Raw genomic sequence first — 6443 nt, forward strand, 5'->3', positions numbered from 1 at the left:
CAGTTTTGACTGGGCTGAGCGGGAACTGTACTTCCTCAGAGGTAGGGAGGCGAGCAGGCCAGAGGTGGATGACAGAGGTGATTAGAACGCTTGTTATGGTCATTTTTACATATATTCATTACACCTGTCCAGTGTGCATTTACAGGTGATTAGAACGCTTGTTATGGTCACTTTTACATATATTCATTACACCTGTCCAGTGTGCATTTACAGGTGATTAGAACGCTTGTTATGGTCATTTTTACATATATTCATTACACCTGTCCAGTGTGCAATTACAGGTGACGTTAACTCTCTAACCCAGTTACTGGGTGGGCCGACCCCTGGGGACAGGGGCTGAAGCCCTGAAGGGAGGGGAGGCACCAGGGTGCTCAACTACAGCCAGCCAGCTCCCTACCCCAGTGATATGGGGGAGAGGGCCAGAGAGGGCTGAGGCTGACCCAGGGAGGGGGGCCTGACCCCCTGGAAAAGGGTGCCTAACCCCACCCATGGCCACAAGGGGGCGCCGATATATCCACCCAGCTCCCTTCACCAGGGAGGTTGCCTGACCCCCACCAGCGCCCACAGGGGGTACTACTACATCCAGCCAACTCCCTGCCCCAGGGATATCGGGGGTGAGGGCCAGAGAGGGCTGAGGCCAACCCAGAGAGCGGGAGCTGACCTCCAGACAGGTGGGCGACCAGGGCCACCGGGGGCGCCACTACATCCACCTAGCTCCCTGCACTAGGGAAAGGGCGGGGGGAGGAGATGGGCAGAGAGGGCGGGGGACAACAGAGGGAAAGGGGGGCCAACCCCCACCCAGAGCCACCAGGGGCGCCACTACATCCACCTAGCTCCCTGCACTAGGGAGATGGGGGGAGACTGCCAGAGAGGGAGGGGGGGCCGACTACTGGAGAGAGGGCCCGACCGCTGCCGGTGGCCACCAGGGGGTGCCACTAAATACACCCAGAGAGGGCTGGGCCGACTCAGAGTGGGAGCTGACCTACAGACAGGGGGGGCCGACCCCCGCCTGAGGCCAGTTCATCCAGCCAGCTCCCTGCCCCAAGGAGATGGGGAGAGAAGACCCAGTGAGAGGGGGCCAACCCCCAGAGAGGTCTTAACCCCCCGCCTACATCCACCAGGGGGCGCTACTACATTCAGCCAGTTCCCTGCACGGGCTGGGGGAAACCCAGGGGGGGGGGGCCGACCCCTGCCCACAGTCAAGGCCACCAGGGGGCGCCACTACATTCAGCCAGCTCCCTGCCCCAGCTATAGAGACAAATAGTAATGGCGTCTTTTTGAAGGCACTAACTCCGCCATGGTTCGTTCGACAGCCTGTTTTTGTAGGGCTTTTTTGATAATCGCTGAAAACAACTTATTTGGTAAATACAGACTTAGGAGATATTATACGTTTTGTTCTATGAGATAATGTTCATCAGCTAACATCATATTTTGTGATTGTTTTTTAAGCATTTATTATTATTATTATTTTAAATCACAAAGCACACGAAGGCTTCATAATTCATAAAGGTCATGTTAAATTACTGATATTATCTCATAGAAGAACACGTGAAAGATTTCCTAAGCCTGTCTTAACCTCTGACCTTATTTTCAGTGTTTTGTAATTTTTATACCGTTATTACTGTACGTGTGCATTTTATTAATTTGGCAGACGCACTGGCAGACGCACTGGTAATATTTTGTTAAATACATATAACTGGGCCATCTTTGAACATTTTCCTCACAGTAGCAAACAATTTCAGTCTTTGTTGGTCCTATTACACAAATATCTATTCCTTTATGGCATTGAAAAATCAATTCAGTTCCTCCACATTGAAATGAATGGTGGCCAACTTGTAAATAGGCTGCTGTGAATGATTTTACACTGAATCTATGATGACTCTGAAACTTTTCCAAGGGTATCTTTGTTCTGGCTACCCGGGATATTTGCATTGTCCCCCCCCCCCCCCAACCCCTCTTTTTACGCTGCTGCTACTCTCTGTTTTGTCATATATGCATAGTCACTTTAACTATACATTCATGTACATTCTACCTCAATTGGGCCGACCAACCAGTGCTCCCTCACATTGGCTAACCGGGCTATCTGCATTGTGTCCTACCCACCACCCGCCTACCCCTCTTTTACGCTACTGCTACTCTCTGTTCATCATATATGCATAGTCACTTTAACAATATCTACATGTACCTACTACCTCAATCAGCCTGACTAACCGGTGTCTGTATGTAGCCTTGCTACTTTTATAGCCTCGCTACTGTATATAGCCTGTCTTTTTACTGTTGTTTTATTTCTTTACTTACCTATTGTTCACCTAACACCTATTTTGCATTATTGGTTAGAGCCTGTAAGTAAGCATTTCACTGTAAGGTCTACACCTGTTGTATGTGAACCATATGTCCCTGCCAAAAAAATCCAAGTTTATCTAACTCTAAATCTATATCTTTGTGTAAAAACATTCTGAAAATGCAGGTGCTCATCTGCTCATAACCTCTCTCTCCAGCGGTCTCCTGTATGTGGTCTTAAATACTTCCACTGCGAGCTTCAACACTGCATGTGAGTGAAACAATAAAACATTGAATAATAATTTACCTACCTCCCATAAGTGGTTAAACGCCGTTTCCCATGCTTGTTCAATGAACCATAAACAATTAATGAACATGCACCTGTGGAACGGTCGTTAAGACACTAACAGCTTACAGACGGTAGGCAATTAAGGTCACAGTTATGAACATTTAGGACAGTAAAGAGGCCTTTCTACTGACTCTGAAAAACACCAAAAGAAAGATGCCCAGGGTTCCTGCTCATCTGCGTGAACGTGCCTTAAGCATGCTGCAAGGAGGCATGAGGACTGCAGATGTGGCCAGGGCAATAAATTGCAATGTCCGTACTGTGAGACACCTAAGACAGCACTACAGGGAGACAGGACAGACAGCTGATCGTCCTCGCAGTGGCAGACCACGTGTAACAACACCTGCACAGGATCGGTACATCCGAACATCACACCTGCGGGACAGGTACAGGACGGCAACAACAACTGCCTGAGTTATACCAGGAACGCACAATCCCTCCATCAGTGCTCAGACTGTCTGCAATAGGCTGAGAGAGGCTGGACTGAGGGCTTGTAGGCCTGTTATATGGCAGGTCCTCACCAGACATCACCGGCAACAACATTGCGTATGGGCACAAACCCACCGTCGCTGGACCAGACAGGACTGGCAAAAAGTGCTCTTCACTGACGAGTCGAGGTTTTGTCTCACCAAGGGTGATGGTCGGATTCGCGTTTATCGTCGAAGGAATGAGCGTTACACTGAGGTCTGTACTCTGGAGCGGGATCGATTTGGAGGTGGAGGGTCCGTCAAGGTCTGGGGCGGTGTGTCACAGCATCATCAGACTGAGCTTGTTGTCATTGCAGGCAATCTCAACGCTGTGCGTTACAGGGAAGACATCCTCCCCCCTCATGTGGTACCCTTCCTGCAGGCTCATCCTGACATGACCCTCCAGCATGACAATGCCACGAGCCATACTGCTCGTTCTGTGTGTGATTTCCAGTGTTCTGCCATGGCCAGCGAAGAACCCGTATCTCAATCCCATTGAGCACGTCTAGGACCTGTTGGATCGGAGGGTGAGGGCTAGGGCCATTCCCCCCAAGGTGTCTTGGTGGAATTGTGGGGTAACATCTAATAGCAATAAGTGGCAAATCTGGTGCAGTCCATGAGGAGGAGATGCACTGCAGTACTTAACGCAGCTGGTGGCCACACCAGATACTGACTGTTACTTTTGATTGTGACCCCCCCTTTGTTCAGGGACACATTATTCCATTTCTGTTTCTCACATGTCTGTGGAACTTGTTCAGTTTATGTCTCAGTTGTTGAATCTTGTTATGTTCATACAAATATTTACACATGTTAAGTTTGCTGAAAATAAACGCAGTTGACAGTGAGAGGATGTTTCTTTTTTTGCTGAGTTTAGAACACCCAAAACCTGCCTATTTTGTTGGCGTATTTCATCATTCTCTGTCTGGTGAAGGGGAAACCAAGGCTGGCGCAGTAGATACAGTACTGCACCATAGAATTTTCATCCTCTGGCAATGTGGGTGGTCCACTGCGACAACCATGGGTCACTCAGCCGCTGAGCCTGTCCGCCAGGGTCTGCCCAGGGACACCATGCACCTTGGAAGAACAGAAAACTGTTACTAGCAGATAAAATTCACACACTTGGTCATCTCCTAAAAACAAAAGACGCCTAACCTTGGCAGCCTGGCGGATAGCCATCCCTGCCCCGCAGTCCTCCGTGGCATGGAACATGTCCACCTGACTAACCTTGGCAGCCTGGCGGATAGCCATCCCTGCCCCTCAGTCCTCCGTGTCATGGAACATGTCCACCTAACTAACCTTGGCAGCCTGGCGGATAGCCATCCCTGCCCCGCAGTCCTCCGTGTCATGGAACATGTCCACCTGACTAACCTTGGCAGCCTGGCGGATAGCCATCCCTGCCCCGCAGTCCTCCGTGGCATGGAACATGTCCACCTGACTAACGTGACTAACCTTGGCAGCCTGGCGGATAGCCATCCCTGCCCCGCAGTCCTCCGTGGCATGGAACATGTCCACCTGACTAACCTTGGGAGCCTGGCGGATAGCCATCCCTGCCCCGCAGTCCTCCGTGTCATGGAACATGTCCACCTGACTAACCTTGGCAGCCTGGCGGATAGCCATCCCTGCCCCGCAGTCCTCCGTGTCATGGAACATGTCCACCTGACTAACCTTGGCAGCCTGGCGGATAGCCATCCCTGCCCCGCAGTCCTCCGTGGCATGGAACATGTCCACCTGACTAACCTGACTAACCTTGGCAGCCTGGCGGATAGCCATCCCTGCCTCGCAGTCCTCCGTGGCATGGAACATGTCCACCTGACTAACCTTGGCAGCCTGAAGGATAGCCATCCCTGCCTCACAGTCCTCCGTGTCATGGAACATGTTCACCTGACTAACCTTGGCAGCCTGGAGGATAGCCATCCCTGCCTCACAGTCCTCCGTGGCATGGAACATGTCCACCTGACTAACCTTGGCAGCCTGGCGGATAGCCATCCCTGCTTCGCAGTCCTCCATGGCATGGAACATGTCCACCTGACTAACTTTGACAGCCTGGCGGATAGCCATCCCTGCCTCACAGTCCTCCGTGGCATGGAACATGTCCACCTGACTAACCTTGGCAGCCTGGCGGATAGCCATCCCTGCCTCACAGTCCTCCGTGGCATGGAACATGTCCACCTGACTAACCTTGGCAGCCTGGCGGATAGCCATTCTGCTCCGCAGTCCTCCATGGCATGGAACATGTCCACCTGACTAACCTTGGCAGCCTGGCGGATAGCCATCCCTGCCTCACAGTCCTCCGTGGCATGGAACATGTCCACCTGACTAACCTTGGCAGCCTGGCGGATAGCCATACCTGCATCGCAATCCTCCGTGTCATGGAACATGTTCACCTGACTAACCTTGGCAGCCTGGAGGATAGCCATCCCTGCCCCGCAGTCCTCCGTGGCATGGAACATGTCCACCTGACTAACCTTGGCAGCCTGGCGGATAGCCATCCCTGCCCCGCAGTCCTCCGTGGCATGGAACATGTCCACCTGACTAACCTTGGCAGCCTGGCGGATAGCCATCCCTGCCTCGCAGTCCTCCGTGTCATGGAACATGTTCACCTGACTAACCTTGGCAGCCTGGAGGATAGCCATCCCTGCCTCGCAGTCCTCCGTGGCATGGAACATGTCCACCTGACTAACCTTGGCAGCCTGGAGGATAGCCATCCCTGCCTCACAGTCCTCCGTGGCATGGAACATGTCCACCTGACTAACCTTGGCAGCCTGGCGGATAGCCATCCCTGCCTCGCAGTCCTCCGTGGCATGGAACATGTCCACCTGACTAACCTTGGCAGCCTGGCGGACAGCCATCCCTGCCTCGCAGTCCTCCGTGGCATGGAACATGTCCACCTGACTAACCTTGGCAGCCTGGAGGATAGCCATCCCTGCCTCGCAGTCCTCCGTGGCATGGAACATGTCCACCTGACTAACCTTGGCAGCCTGGCGGATAGCCATCCCTGCCTCGCAGTCCTCCGTGGCATGGAACATGTCCACCTGACTAACCTTGGCAGCCTGAAGGATAGCCATCCCTGCCTCGCAGTCCTCCGTGTCATGGAACATGTCCACCTGACTAACCTTGACAGCCTGGCGGATAGCCATCCCTGCCTCACAGTCCTCCGTGGCATGGAACATGTCCACCTGACTAACCTTGGCAGCCTGGCGGATAGCCATCCCTGCCTCACAGTCCTCCGTGGCATGGAACATGTCCACCTGACTAACCTTGGCAGCCTGGCGGATAGCCATTCTGCTCCGCAGTCCTCCATGGCATGGAACATGTCCACCTGACTAACCTTGGCAGCCTGGCGGATAGCC

Source organism: Salvelinus alpinus, chromosome 13, assembly GCF_045679555.1.
Source record: "Salvelinus alpinus chromosome 13, SLU_Salpinus.1, whole genome shotgun sequence".
Classification (NCBI taxonomy): domain Eukaryota; kingdom Metazoa; phylum Chordata; class Actinopteri; order Salmoniformes; family Salmonidae; genus Salvelinus; species Salvelinus alpinus.